Source organism: Erithacus rubecula (assembly GCF_903797595.1).
Source record: "Erithacus rubecula genome assembly, chromosome: 5".
NCBI lineage: Eukaryota > Metazoa > Chordata > Aves > Passeriformes > Muscicapidae > Erithacus > Erithacus rubecula.
Genome location: NC_136687.1, coordinates 45,046,304 through 45,062,269, shown reverse-complemented (window position 1 = coordinate 45,062,269; position 15,966 = coordinate 45,046,304). Strand labels below are relative to the sequence as shown.

Here is a 15,966-nt window from a genome sequence, read left to right as displayed (position 1 = left end):
GAAACCATTGTTCAGTATTCTTTACTATAGTGATTTTCCAGAACATTGTTTCTCTGATGCCATAGAGTTTGCCCTGTGGCTTTAAACACAGTGAGCTGAAATGCAACTGAGTTTATGTAATTTAAAGAGATGTCAAATAACCTAGGCTCTAAAACTGAGTTATACCTATTAAAGCATGCATGCTCCTTGGAGTACTGACCCCAAGCTGTTCTTCATGGCAGTGGAAGTGTAAAGTGAATAGCTTTTGCTACAGATCAGACCCCAGACGACTTTAATCTGTGCAAACCCTCACAGTGGTGCCATTCTTCAGCATTTTGTAATGCTGCACAATCTGTATCTTGTTTCCTTGCGAGTTCCTGGTAACTGCTCCTTCTGGAATAGCCTTGTTAACTTTTCTCATAAGCAGGGATGCAACTATTTTTGGGGATTCCACTGAGCCAGCAGATGAAAACTGTGAACTCACTGGCATTCCAATACAAATACAGCTTTGGATTGTTGGGAAGTAAGACCTTGTAACTGGACACTCTACTGCTAACAATTACAGCTTGTCTTGTCTCACTTGGCATTAAGTATCGGTAGTACTTTTCTTGACATATGATAAAAAATATTTTGTAGAACTTAGGAATACTCATAACTAATAAAAGAAGTAACAGCATAAAGGTACATAATAATATAGAAGCTATCAAAAGCTATTAACAGGTTTAAAAAATGCCAATGTAGAGTATTCATATGCTGCTAAAAGCTTTGAATGTCATATAACATGTAGAATTCAAACCCCCGATACTGCTTTTGACCTTTGCAGTGCCTCTGATTCTAGATTTTGCATGAGTAATTCTTCAGCTCAAGGAATTGAATTCTAAGAAAATTACACAGCAACTTGTGGCAGCAGTCAGACCAGCAAGACTCACTAGAAGGAATCAGGAGCAATGTGCTGGTTCATAGGTCAATGCATGCTGCTGTGGCACAAGTTAATCTTATCTGCAAGTGTGCAAGAGAATAAGAGTGTATTTCTGTGTCACAAATTTGAAATACTCCATATGCACAAGCAATGCAAAGTTCTGGGACTGGCCATCATAAAAAGCAGTCAGCCAGCAGCTATTCCTAGGCCTGGAGCTGACAGGGGATCCACCTTATCTGCTGCTTTTTTATTTTATCTGCAGCCATACTCAAAACTGGGATGGCAGGTCACACATTCTATTTAAATCAGTTGACTGCTGATATCATAGGGCCTCCTTTGCTGCTGTAGAAGTTAGAGTGTATGTAATTTAAATTTAAAAAAACCCCTAAGCGGGTTTATCACAGTTGCTGACAACAGAAATAGCCCAGCCCAATGCAGTTGGCCCTCAGTGTGCCCCTAGCTCCTGCTCCAGGCACCTCACTCTTTAATTTGCTCTTTCATTCCAGAGCAGCTCAAAGCCTTGCTGAGGGATGAAGGTTGCACTCTTGCCATGCTGCTTTCTCAGTCTGTGTTGGGGTCATGATGTGGTTTTTCATGTTCACAAGGGATCCACTTCAGGGGATAGCTGCTGTTGAAGGAACCTCTGTTTTGTTGCCTGCTTTCAATGCTCTCTCCCTGTCTGCCCTCCACTGATGGAAGCAGAAAAGTCCAGTGTGTCTGATTTCAGGGAAGTATCTTTGAAAACCAACAGCATATATTCAGAGAGAGAAAAAAGTGGAACAACACTTATTCCAAGGCAGTGGTGAAAGCACAGAATTAATAGACTCTTGTGTTTAGCCAGACTATCAATATTTACTGAGCAGTTCACCTGCATTTTTACTGGTTGGTTATAGCATGCTCTGCCTACTGTGACATGCACTCTGTGGTATTTGTAACCCCGGATCAGTGCAGAACTGACTATTCAGACTATCCCCTCTTGTTTAAGCTGTTGCTTGATAGTGTTGCTTGATGCCTTTGTTTAAATTTCAGTAGTGTTTGCATGTTGCCTCAGAGCCGTCAGCTGCAACAGGTAAACATGGCAGTAGGATTTAAACTGAGTTTCAGTCATTCAGAGAGTGAAAGAAAATAAACATAAAAATAAACAACCCACAGAGACTTATCGGTCTCAACTGAGGAAAGAGGTTTTTTTATGATGTTTAGTATCCATATAAACATATAAATCCATGGAACTGGAAAACTGAGAAACCATATCCCAGTGAAATCCTGTGGTGCCAAAGAGCCTGTGACTGTATTTTCCCTTGTACTTTCTTCCAGGATGACATGTTGCAAAGATGGATATGCGTCTCTATTCCTTACTTTTTGTTGATGAGGTATTTTTTCCCAATTCTGTAGACTTAATAAGCCATCCAGACATTATTTTTCACTCAGGGAAAAGGCTCATAATAAAGGCCCATAATAAAGCAGCAAAAATGCTGTTGTAACTTCTGCAGATTGCATCCTTCTCAAGACGTTTTATAATGCAAGAAAGATTTACAACCATCCTTTTACTATGTGACTGTGGGCAGCTCAGGTCAGGTCCCACTGTCTTCCTGACAACAAAGTAACAGGACAGTCAGAGCCTGGCTGATTACATTTTCTCTGTTTTGCTAAGAGGGATGGTGAAATGGAATAGTCCTGAATATCTGCTTTCATATTGCAGATGGTCTCAGATATGCAGACGGGGCTCTGTGGGCATGATTATGCTTTCACTGTGTCTCATTTTGAGTGGGCTGCTATATCCAGAAAAAGCTGTCCATATGGAGAGGCTACCTGGGAGCCTGGAAGCAGTGTACAGCCCTCAGTGTGAAGGTGCACCTGGAGCAGAAACCCTTCCGTACTGTGCGGGGGCATTTACTGTGCACCTTCCCACCAGCTGGGGGAGGGAGCAGGGAGCCAGAGCTTGTTTGAGGTTCTTGCCTCAGGATGCAGCTTTTTGTCCAAGTTTCAAACTTGCAAGGTAACAGAAGTAAAAAAAAATTCTTAACCAAAGCAGGTTATAGGGTACAGAAACCTTTTTTCTCTCTGGATTTCTACCCATGAATGTCATCTGTGTCCGCTCCACTCACTTGATGGCAAGCAGCTCCTTGAATATTTTGTGTGTATATTTTTCTTTAATGTCATAACTTCCCAGAAACATTAGGCACCTATCTGCTAAACAAAATACTGTGTTTCTTTGTACTTGCCTTCCACTGAGATTTGAGTCTTTGGAATGGGTATGTATAGTGGGGGTTTTTTTCAAGCTTTTTCACATTCAAGAGGGTAATACATTATTTTATAAAAACTGAGATTCTTATCTTGTAGACAAGCAGCGACAGAAGGTCTGATATAAATAACACAATAATTTGTTGTGTGTCAGTGAATTGCTTTTGGATATACTCTCAGGGATTGGACATTTTGAATTTGATTTTTTTAACTTTGTCAGCAGTAGTGACCTAAGTTAAAGATTGACTTTACTGAGTGTGATGGTGTTGTTTCAGAAGGGAACAATTTCAGCATTAGATAGATTTTACAAAAAAGGAACTTTGATTATTGCTTTGGTATTTTTTCAGGTATTTTCCGTCAAAGTATTTTTTATCTCATTCAAAAATTAAAAATACTTTCAATTTTAGTGTTCAGCCTCTCCTACATAACAGAAGTCAATAAATTGTGCTAGCATGATTTATAATAAATTTTAAAAATATGAAATGTATACATTTTGAAATGTGTAACAGCCAAAGTCCTAGATTTGGTAAAAGCCAAGGAACTGGTGTTAATTTTAGTTTGAAGGAAAAAAAAAATCAGTGTAATTATTTACCTGTTTTGCACATGAGATATTGCTATACCAAGAGGCTTTGCTGCTATAACTACACTATAAATGTTTCTTGTGGCCGCTTTGACAAGCAGGAGACATTTATTTGTTTATTTTGAAAGTTCTAAGTTTAAAATACTTAGAATAGCATATTATCATCATAGAATGGTTTGGGATAGAAAGGACCTCAAGGATCATCTAGTTCTGACTCCCCTGACATGGGCAGGGACACCTTCCACTAGACCAGCTTGCTTAGGGCCTTCAACACTTCCAGGAGTGGGGCATCCACAACTTCTCTGGGAAAGCTATTCCATGCCTATTCATTGATAATTTTCTGTATTGCAGCTGATGACTTTAATTAATGGGGAAGAAAAGTTGAGTGATCTTTTTTTAAAAATTAGGTACTTCTCAGCCAGCAGTAATAGTTAATGCTCTCACATGGAAATATACCCTTTGTCATTGTATAGATGTTTCCTGATGATAGCTGTATCAGTAAATGCTTTTTAATGCTTACAGTGCCTTAGCAGAGCTAATGTGAAAACATTTTAAAAATATATAACTGCATCTTTAAGTTCTTAATCACAGAGGCAAGAGCTAAATGCAATGTTGAGCCAGCTGGACACTAACCATTCAGCAATGCTGTGAATCAAGGTGAGCAGCTTGCCAAGAATAGCATGTCAGGTTTTCTTCTGGCAAGTCAAATAGCCTTTTTCTTTTCTAAGGCAGAGGTTAAGAGTTCTGATGGGTACTTATTGGAAGCCAGAGGAGCTGTCTCTCAAAGAAGAGAGATGCTGCCAGCCAGTTAATTGGTGATATCTTGCCTCTGTGTTCAGTAGTGGGTCTCGGTTTCTGATCAGTGCAGAGCTCTGTGCAAGTCAGGAGCTGAGAGCTGGTGAGGACTCTGTATGCACTGGGATGCTGGCCCTGTGCCAGCCTGCCAGCACGGCCTTCAGCACTAGCCATGGCACTTCTTTTTGCACCAGCACCATGGGATGCTGATGTCTACTCTGTAGAAAGGACAGAGGTCAAACTGGAAGCTCTTTTTCCTTGCCCACTGCCAAATGCAACATAATCATCTGCTTTGTTCTTACTAATGCTAAAGCAAATTTAACTCATTCTCATAAAATGCCTGCTGTGTGAGTCCTGTATTTTTAGTGGAATACAGAAGTAAAGCATCTGGTGTAATAATGAGACCTGCTGCTTGCCATGGATCTGAAGGTATATTTGGGAGTGCAGTCCTGGCATGACTCTTATAATGCTGATGACAATTGAGCTGAAATTACAGAAATAAATGATGTTTGAAATCCTCATTAAAAAAACCAAAACTATCAACTTTCCTCTGCAGAAAGCAGTCTAACTAGAGTTTTTTGCTGAAAATCAGAGCTAGGAAAGATGCTTTGCCCTATCTTTGCAGTGGCACATAAAAGGCATAAAAAGAAATTGCAAGGTTGCTTAGACCCACAGGTGTGTGCAGAAGTGAATTTCATAATGGCCCTTTGGATCTGATGCCTTTGTAGCATTCTAATCTTACGAATGCAGTCACTTTTCTTAGCAAATAGATTTGCATATTAAGACCCAGTGACTGAGCTTTAGTGTTTTTTAGTGCCTGTTCTTTTCTGCCAGCTGCTCCTTTTCTTCCAGGTGATCCTTCTGATCACCTTTCATTTTGGAATGCTGACCTGAGGACCAGAGCTTTAGAGGATCCAACTGACTCTTTTTCCTAAGGATATCTGAATATGCTGGATATACTAAGTGTAATTTTAACAGGCTGAAGAGGTAAAAAAGAGGGAGAAGTGATAGCTGGAATGACAGCCACTCTCTCATTCAAACTCCTTAGAGAAGTAGGTGCCTTGTTCCTACAGTTCTTGCTGTGTGGAGGAGCTGTGGGCACTGGAGCAGACAGCTGGAACAGAGAGTGGCTGGGACTTGTCTTGCATCCTCAGAATGGTGCAAAGTTTGGGGCTGCTCTGCACTTGATACTGGCCTTTCCTCTAGCTGCTGGGACCTGGAATTGCCTGATGACTTTTTCCACATCTGCCCTTCCTCATCCTGGTCTATGCCCAAGTGGATAATACTTGATCCATAACTGTGAAATGCCACTCCTCTGTCTCCTTCAAGCAGTTTCAGGGGCTAAGTATTGTTCTCTCCCTCTGTTAGTAGTTGGAAAAAGTTTTTCTAATCTGTGAAGCTGAGGGTCATAAAGCAACAAGTGTAGAGCAAACATTCAGGTGATTCTTTATCTGAATAGATAAGAGTGACTGAAGTTATTTCAGAGTAAATGCTATCATAATATATTAGTAGGATCCATTCATATCCTAGAGGAGAAGTGTTCTTATGTTGCTAAATGTGATACACTCAGCTTCAGGTCATAAGGGATGAGGAAAGCATGTTTCTGAAGTAAAGTTAAGGAGAATCAAGATGAGAAGTCTGTTGTCATGGTTCTGGTAGTTAAATATTTACCAGAAGCTCTTAGAGTCTCATTTTTCTTCAGCCACCAGGATAATGAGGTAATAATCCATGCATAGATCATAGGTTTCTGGGAAAGTGGCTGCAAAGGGTCCTGCTTCTTGAACAAGAACAGTTCATACCCAGTTCTTTTAAGAAATAAACTAGAACATATTGAGTATTTATTGACAATCATCAGAAAACATGTTTCTGCTTGATCTGTGGAGTTGGTGTAGCACAGCTGGTTTCATGGGGAGTAGAGCTAATTTTCTTCACAGTGGCTGGTATAGGGCTAAGTTTTGGATTTGTGCTGATTACTCAAGGCCTCTCTTTGTATTATACATGACTTTTGCAGGTATGGTCATTTGCCAGCCTCCTTCCCAGCCCCCCTTATGGTCCCTCTGGCTTCTCCCTCTGGACTGCAATCCTTAATGTGCCTGCAGAGGTCCAGGATCTGTGTTACATGGAAGGGGAAGAGCAGCAGCAGTAGAGCAACACCTGCTCTGTCTTAACACAGCTGCCAATGTCACCCTGCAGCTGCTGCTGCTGAATAGAGACTGTGCTTATGTGTACCTTATGTTTTGCATAGGCAAAACACAAGATGAATTTCTGAAGTGGCTGATGGTTTTGTTTTTTTTCCAGGCTGTGCTGTCTCACTGAAAACAGTGCCATTTTATAAAAGAGATTAATAACTAAATTCCTTTTGTGTCCCAGTGAAATCAAATGGCATAGATGTTGAGAGAGAACCTGAAGGGCATCTGAAGAGAAATGTGAGAGCCTTTATTGAGATTAACATAGGGTTTACTTTGTAATTTTTGTTGTAATAAACTAAAATTGAAGTCACTTGATATTCCATTTCACATGGCATTATCTCAGTGCTAGACAAAATATTGCTGGTCATAAGAAAAAGAGGAATGTAATACCTTTGTCGTGCTTTTCCTCATCTCCCTGTGAGGAAACCCACTGAATTTTGGCACTCCTGAATGAAGGTTTTAAATGAGGAATCTCTGTGAATACGCTAGGGTGGTAGGAAATGTCAGTGGAGCTATGTTGCATGCACAGGAGGAGTTGTTTCAGGGGACAAGAGAAGAAGACCACTGGTACCACAGTAGCTGAAATATTATATTAATGTTTATATTACAAAGACAGTGGTCATTGAGGAGAAATCTGAAGCAGTAAATGGCTAGAAGCTGTATAGATTAATTTATGAGGAAAAATGTAAGAATTAAATATGTATAACGTGCCTAAGCAGTGACTGCTGGGTTCATAAATCTAATGAGCATGAGAAGCATAAGCAGACACAGATACAAAAAAAGAACTCTGCATATAACTGGGGCTATGTCTGAAATGGAAACTTCAGCTATCATGTATGTGACTTCCTAGATGTGTATCTAGTAAATATGTAGCAATGAATATCTTGTCTTTTTAGGGTGATTAGAGATATCTGTTGAGCCTGGCTTCATCCCATGACATTAGTCACATGAGCTGTCAGCGTTATTTGAATCTAGTGTTCATCTAGAGTTAACTCTGCTGTCTTAGGTCCTACAGACAAATGCTAATACCAAAATCTGGCAAACTCTTCACTCTCTTCTCATCCTTGAACACCAGGCTGAGGGAAGGAGTGTCGCAATCATTTTCAATCTTTCAAATTTACAGAATGATATACTCTATAAACTAAACTTTATTTAATGAACTTATTGTGAATGAAAGCAAACAAATATGTCAAATTAGTTCAGTCCCCTTTGTACAGACTAGTCTGATATGATTTCACTAATTCATCACTTTGTTCATGAGTGATTATCTTTTAAAGCCCTTCCAGCTAGTTTGATTGTAAGTCTCTTCCTCACAGTATAATTGAGCATCTTAGCCTGTGATCCTTAGGCAGCTACTGCAGGCAGGGAAAAACAATTACTTCTTTATGTGCTTTGAAAAACCAACACAGTTTAAATAATCTCAGTTACTTAAAGGTAGCATAGGTAGCATTCCTGAGTTCTCTGATTTTTAACTTGTGCACCAGTGTGCAGAGCAGTGACCTCACTGGTAGTGCTGATCCTTCCTTCCCATACAGGGAGGGCATCTTGGTGTCTGAGATGAACAAAAGCCTCAGCAGTCTGGCTGCTGCTGGATTTGCTTCAAAAGCTTTTGGGGTCAGCTGAGGAAGTTGGGTCTATAGCCTTTCCCTGGGATTCTGGAAAGACTGCCAGGCAATCATAATGTGAAGGTGGTGGCTACAGGAGGCAGCAAGCTGCGGGTAATGACAGCTTCTCCTCCTTTGCCAGGAACTCTTTCTTAGACTTCTGCTGCTCTTCCTTGGTGTTGTTCTTTGAGGATGTGCCAGTTGCATTTTCTGCTGTTTATGGTCCCTGAAGTGTGCAGGAGCGACAGGAGCCTACCTGAAGCAGGCCAGAGTGTGGAGCAGAGCAGAGCAGTGCGTGCAGCCCCTCTGTGCTGCATTTGTTGTTTGTTGCAGCTGTTTTCTATGTTTGGCAAAATCGCTGAAGCCTGTAAAATCAGGTCTTGTAAATGCAAGTTGCTGAACATCTTTAATACATGTGATCTTTGCAGTGATAGTTGTGAGACAAAGCAGAACCAGTGTGTGGCAGGGATGTCAAGCTACTGCATTTTGTGAAAGCCACTTCAAAGGTATTTGTATTTTGCACTTTCAGAATGGAAACCTGTAAAATGGGTGGTGAAAAGGAGTGAAAACATTCTTTTCTTGTTCTCATTCCTCCTTGGGTACTCCTAAAGGATTTTGGGAGGTTGTTGAGCAAGCTGGACTGTTTTGGACCATGAGGGCCATTTGGAGGGTTTAAGAGCAGGTCTTGGTTTTCATGTGGTTCTTGTTCCTTCACAGCTGATCTGCTATGCCCTCAGAATACAGGGAGCAGGTATTTTGACAACATTTTAAAAAAACCGGGGCCTTTGATAAAAAATATTAAGTCAACAAAAATATGCACTTGCAAAAGAAATAGATTTAAACATGAAAGATCTAAAATTAGAAAGTTGTATGTAGATAGTTTAAAATGTAATGTTTATCTTGGTAGGATTTTTTTCTGCTGAGTCTTAGGACAGGGAGGCACATGGCACTCTACCATAAGCTTTCTATGTTACCTTTAAGTAACTTAAACTATTTAAACTGTGTTGGTTTTTCAAAGTTGATAAAAGAAATTCATTGTTCTTCCCTGCTTGCAGCAGTTGTCTGAGATTCAGAGACAGTCAGTTCTGCTGTGAAGAGACTAAAAATCAGATTAGCTGGAAGGGCTCTAAAAGATAAGAATATATTTCCTGCCCCCGGCCTTTCCCTGTTCTGCAAATCAGCTTTTTCTAGAACATCTTTTGGCAGGCTCACTGCTCTGTTGATGAGCTGCAGATACTGGCAGCTGTTACACTCTGTGCAGAGGTGTTTTTGCTGCCTGTGCCTCAACACCCAGCTGTTGCAAATAAAGCACTGGAAAGGACCAAGGTTCCAGGTGCTCATTCTGTCCCATATTTCAGATGCCAGCTGTGATTACCAGCTGTGATTACCCCCCAGGTGGGGTCAGGCTGTTGAAGCAGAGGCATCTTCCAGAGAACGTGGAAGAGTGAGGAGCTACAGAGGGCTGTCTTAGGGCACTCCTTTATCTTTCCTTGGCTAGTGTCAATCAGCTGCTGTCTGTCACAGGCTGAAAGTGCAGGACCTACCAGAGCAGCTGCTCCTCAGGCATCAGCTATAGCGAGACAGAAGCGTGACTTTTCCTTGACAGGAACTAAACAGCAGCATGAAGTAAAGCTAATGGTTTGGTGTAAAGAAACAGCACTCCATGGAGACCTAGGAAATGTACAGCCCCCAGAATTTTTGCTCTCAGTTTAATTTTCAGTAAGCTCTTCCTTCCTCTTTTCTACATTTGAGCTCTTTCCTTTTTGTTTAAATGCAGCTCATGAAGTACATTGTTAATATAGTCAGGTAGTTCACAATTACTTTATAAAATCCAAGTGAATTACACAGTGTAAAGTGAATACACGTTTTCAGCACTTTAACTCATACAGGCTTGCAATTAGCTATTGGACCATGGCTAAATCTTGGTGCTCCAGGCTGATGGATTTTGTTGATAGTTGTTCCAGTTCAATCATCCATGAAATATTCACAGATTTATAGTCAACATAGAAGTGAAACTGTCAAAACAACTTGCCTGATTATGACAAAGAAATAGCTATCAATGAAGTGGCAGACAGCTTCTGGGCTGAAGTATTTCACTTCAGAAATATCAGTACCATTTGCATTTTATATCATTTCTGAGAAATACATAATGTGAAAAAGTAATTTGTGTTTTTTTAAGAATTTTGATGTGTCCAAATTTGTCATCTGGCTATTGCTTTTCATGGTATTTTTCTTTAGGAAAAAAAAACCCCAAAAAGTAAATAGATTAATTGCTTTCTACATGTATTATTAAAAATACATGGTGATGGGTGATGATGAGCTTAACTGCCTGACCCCATGGTATGCAGGCAAGTGGTTGAATCTCATTTTTTGAAGTTTTCAGAAGAGACTGTCATGTTAATAAAAAAATTGGGTAAGTACCAACAGCTAGAAACACAGCAGTTGATGTCAGCTGTTTCTTATCTGATTTCTTAAACACAGGTCTACTTTTCAGATGAAGAAATTGCTGTTGTACTTGCCTTCTTGGCTCCATGTGAAAGGTCTTCCTTTCATGATCCTGATAATAGGAACATGATGTGGAAATGGTCTCATTTGGGATAAAAGTATTATGAGAGAGTGTGGAGAAATGAAAATATGTTTGTGAGCACCATGAGGTGAGCTAAGAGTTGCAGGACTAGTGAAGATTGACAGCAGTGCTCCCATCAGCTTCCTTGAAGCCTTTCTTTTCGTGCGCCAAGCATCTCTTCTTCCTGCCCTGCAGAGCTCCAGCAGAAAGGTTGCTTACCCTTATTATGGAGGGTCTGCCAACCCTGGATTGCTCTTAAGAGTCAAATGTTAAATCTAGAAACAAAGAAACTAACCCCATGATTTTTAATTTATTTTTGTTGACATCCAAGGCACTGTTGCAGTAAATTCAGGCTGCACAGAATTCCTGTAAAATTTAGATGATGATAACAAAATATAGGTGGGATTTCTGGGTTATTAAAATGCACATTGGAAGTGAGAGGGAGGTGTCACTATGGAATGGTGGCACCCGTGTGGAGGCAAGACTAAGGCACACGAAGGGCTGCAGAGAGAAAAACAGCAAGTCTGTGGTACTGTAGGTTGGTGTTGTGTTGCTGGTCACTTTTGCCTTGCTGAACTCCCTGTAATAGACTTAAACAGTACAGAAAAACCAAACATCATTGCTGGAACAACGTACTTCGATTTTGTACCTTTAGACCTGTAGTGTTGTGAAGGCTTGAGCCATTTTGTAGCTACAGCAGCTCTCTTTTGTCTACCATGCTCTCAATGAAGTGTCACTATGTTTTGGGCTGAATTGCTCTGGAACACCAGAGAATGTGAGTCTTGCCTTGTGGGAACTCTCTGTTCTGTGTAAATTTAAGGTATGTGCAAAACTGATGCAGATCTGAAAGATCCTTTTTTTGGTGTTTCTGTTCAGATAGCCTGTAATGATGTGATTGTAGGTTGCACAGGACAAGCTACTGAAGTTAGATGGCTCATAGACCTAACAAGGCTGTTTTTCGGCAGGTATGTCAAATAATCCCCAGTCACCCTTGCCTTTGCCCACAGGACATGCCATGTTGAGCTGAGAGTGGGAAGTGGCAGTGGGTCCCCAGCTGGTAATGCAAGGACTGTCTGTGTGCCTGCTGTCTCCCAAGACTGAGTGGAAATTTGTTAACAGGTTCAGGAGCTCCAGGGGTGATTATATGTTGAGATTTTTTTTGTCCTTTTGTCAGTTTAGTATTTTGATGACCTCGGTCAGGAGGATTTGGGTGAGTGGTGGGATATGTGATATATCTCTTCTAATATGCAGCTGATAAGTGTGTGAGAGACTTTCTTTAAAGACAAAAGTAATCTTTAGCCTACTTTGGGAGCTCCATGAATGTGGTCACAATGTCTGTGTTTGTATTCCTGACTGGTAAGAATAAATGCTGTGCTACTTTTGGAAGACTGGATGCCACATTTCCAGGAGTTGCAGATTCCAGATAGTGAAGATGCAATGCAAATGTTAATGTTCTAAAAATAACGAGTATGGTTTAGCAGAAAAACAGAAATAGATCAAGTTGAATCAAACCAAAATAATATTTTTGTTCCTTACCAGAAGAGAGTTCTGAAGTGAACTGGGGAGTTCACTGACCAAAATCCACCTGGTTTTCAGGCTTTTCTAATTTAAGCTAAGGACAGGAATTCTATATATATACATATAAATCTATATATCTTTTTATATAGAGATAGATATGCCCATCTCTATATATATAGATATGAAATATCTGTTGAAGTGCCTCTGATATCATTTTCCCATAGCTCAGGGTTTGGATTGGCTTATCTTGGCTCCAGGCGGAACAGGAGTATGAGTCTCTCCAGTGTAGCCTGTCATTTACCTTTAACAGTTAACATTAAGCTCTGGATAATAATTATAAAGAATAATAAAGAATAATATTCTTTGGCTCGTTGCTGTAATCTTCTAGAGATAACACTGAGCTTTAGACTTTGCCTGCCTTCCCTTGGAAAAATAGAGTCATTAAGTTCTTTGAAGAGAGTAAATGGTTTACTTTCAATTCCTTTCATGTACAGGTGATTGCAGTGCTTTACTTGTAGGACATTAATTATGAAACAAAAGTGATATTTTTATTTTATTTTTTTTAGCTATGGTGCTAGAGACATTTTCCTGATTACCTTGGAAATTGCATGTGGCTGGCAGCTTAGTATTTCAAAACAGAAAGAAATTCAGCTATTCACTGAGCTGGGCTCTGACTGCTGTGCAATTTTGTAAGGAAATGGGTAATCACACATAATGTAACAGAGGTATGAGATGGCAGGTTAGCTTGACCATAATAAAGAAGTGGGTTTTTTTCTTTCTGCTTGCAAGGGATTTTTGAGCAGTCATTATGTTTGCATGATGTGAAACCTTTTGCTGTTGTCTATTGCATTTCATCTTTGATTTATATTCCTGAAGCCAGTTATCCTTGTAAAATTGACTTGAAAACTGTCTTCCTCCTTTTTGTAAAGGAGTATCTCTGACACTATGAAAGGTGCAGTAATCCGTTTAAAATTCTAAAGTTTGACAAACTGGAGGTGGAAACAAGTAAGACCTAACTGAGCTACCAGCATATGAAGCACTGACGCCTCCTAGAGTGCACACCTTGAACTGGGAAATGGGAATGCACAAAAAAGCTGTGAATGCAGTGCTGCCACATGTTTGATGTAGCTGTGTAAGAGCTCTTCCCTGCTGATGTTTATGGTTTAGTATCCTCAGTGTCTAGGGCAAAATACAGTTACTTGTAAGATATACAGTTTACCCAAACTATATATTTTACCAGTTGCTTTGCTGATTTATTGAGAGGTCAGTAGTAGGAAACTCTCTCCCTGCTGGAATTGATTCCTTTGAATCCCTTATAATGTGTAAAGGTGAGCAGAAGTTAGATTGTGTCATTATTTCCATCTTAGAGGTGCAGTAACATGTTCATGGTTTTCCAGTAAGCTACCAAACCCAGTAGTGTTGTTTCAATACAGTTTTTAAAAAAGTAAACAAAAAGTATAGGATGTAAAAAATTAGGTCCACCATCTGGAAACAGAGAATGTAAATTATAGGCATGTCCTGTAAAGTGGATGTTGTAAAAGGAGCATGAGGATAGTGATGGCTGTATTTGAACCCCATTGTAAGGTTGTACTCAAAAGATTCTGAGGCAGGTGAGTATGGGGAGGGTACTGTGAATTAGGAGTATTCTCCCAGTGTAACATTAGTGAGTTTGGAATTCTGAATGCTGGAAAACTGAAAAGTTTTGAGTCTTATTTAAAGAAACTACAAGAATTGTGTCCAGAACCAAAAAAAGTATTTTACAACAAAACCCTGAAGATTTTCAATCTGAGTAGTTTATTGTAGTCTACAGGTACCTACAAACCAGAGACATTTCTGAGGCTAAGGAGTTGTTAATCTAAGCAGGTTAAACTCTACAGATCAGTGGGCTCAGTTCATTGAAGAAAAATACAGCACCTGGGCTTTTTTGATTATGCTGGTTAATTATTGTCATCTCTGATTTATGGAGAATCCACAACATCCCTCTATTAAAATCTTTTAAATCAAGCAGAGATGCTTTCTGGGGAAAAAAAAAAAAAAAAAAAAAAAAAAGATTCCAGTTTAGGCTGAGCTTTGTGAAGAAATTGCCATGCTGTACATGTACAGCACATCAGATAGGATCAACCTTTCTGGTCCATTCTGGCCTTAATATCTTGGGGTGTGTTTGCTGATCTGTGCTGCTGTTTTGACTGCTGAGCTATATTTAATAGCTGACCAGGATAGCAAACCAAACAAAAGGGTTTTTCCTCTTCAACTAATACATTTTTGTGGAAATAAGTGTACCTGCCTTTCCGTGCTTGCTTTAGTTGCTTGTGAGAACCCTAAGCTGAAATAGTTTAAATGCAGTTTAAAAAATGTTTTGTTCTAATCTTGGCTGCAGTTGTGTACTGAAAATACAGAAATGGTATTAGTATATTGTGACACTTCTTCACAATTATTTTTCTAATAAAAATGTAGGAAGATAAGAACTGACAACAACAAGAGTTCTTTGCTGTCCTTATATATTGTTTAGCTGATCAAATCAGATATTTGCTTATATCATTTTTATTACTGCAAAGGCATTGGTTGGGGTTTTTTTAGGCACTACTAGAACAAATTAATTTGTGTACTTGTTGGCTGTTAAGGTTTCAGCCTTAACTAAAAAAGTAAGTTTTATTCATGGCATTTTAAATGCATGGCAATAAAAAAACCCAGGAAGAATGAATTCAGATATTGCTAGTAGTGTTGTGGCACTCTCAGTCATACTGAGGAGTACCAGAACACCCCTGTGCCATTTGTCCTCTACTCTCTGGTATATCCTCTGAAATCAGCAACATTTTGTTTGTAATAGGCATTTATAGTTAGACCTTTCATTGTTTTGCATCCTGCAGTGTCCCCAAGCTGGCCATTAACTGTGTATAAAGTATTCTATATGTACGTCTCACTAATATGGAAATATGATGCACCAATTTACACTTTCAATCTAATCTCTTTATCCCATGAGTGCTATGGGCCCCAAGGAAACAGAAGGGTATTAGGTGATGAATGTTGTACAAATTCCTGTAAGAGTCTGTATGGAAATCTCTAGTTCTGTTTGCTACAACCTGCTCTGTGCTAAGCCAAAATGCATGAGACAGACCTTATTAAATCTCATCCTTACAGAATCATTCAGGTTGGAAAAGACCTCCTAAGATCATCATGTCCAGACATTCAGTGATGTGTTTTACAGATTATGATAAGTTATGGCTGGCTGCATGGTCTCCTGAAAGTCTTACAGCTGTATTTCAGTGTGAAGCTGAAGTTTAGAAACTGAAAACCCCAGCATTTTAAGATGTGCACACAGATTTGGGGTTGGTAGGCATTGAGGCTGAGGTTGAAATGTGTGGTAATGTTAGGGTGCTGAATGCCAGGCTTAAACACCTCTAGTGTGAAACACCTTGAGGGTGCTGCTCTACCTTATAACTTGGATGTGGATACCTTTGCCAAGCCTAGATGGTGAGACAAAACCAGAATTACCATTTGGTCTGACTTCCAGCTCACCTGCTTGCATTGCCATCAGGAAGAAAATTACTGCAATTCTCTGCAATGGCAGAGAATAC

The 15,966-nt window shown here is 39.7% G+C and overlaps 1 protein-coding gene across 1 annotated transcript in view; it reads left to right on the top strand.

The window, feature by feature from the left end:
* The window catches only part of MCUB (mitochondrial calcium uniporter dominant negative subunit beta), a 44,855-nt gene that overhangs the window by 8,522 nt on the left and 20,367 nt on the right, over positions 1 to 15,966 (top strand). The gene's annotated exons all lie outside the window — the stretch shown is intronic.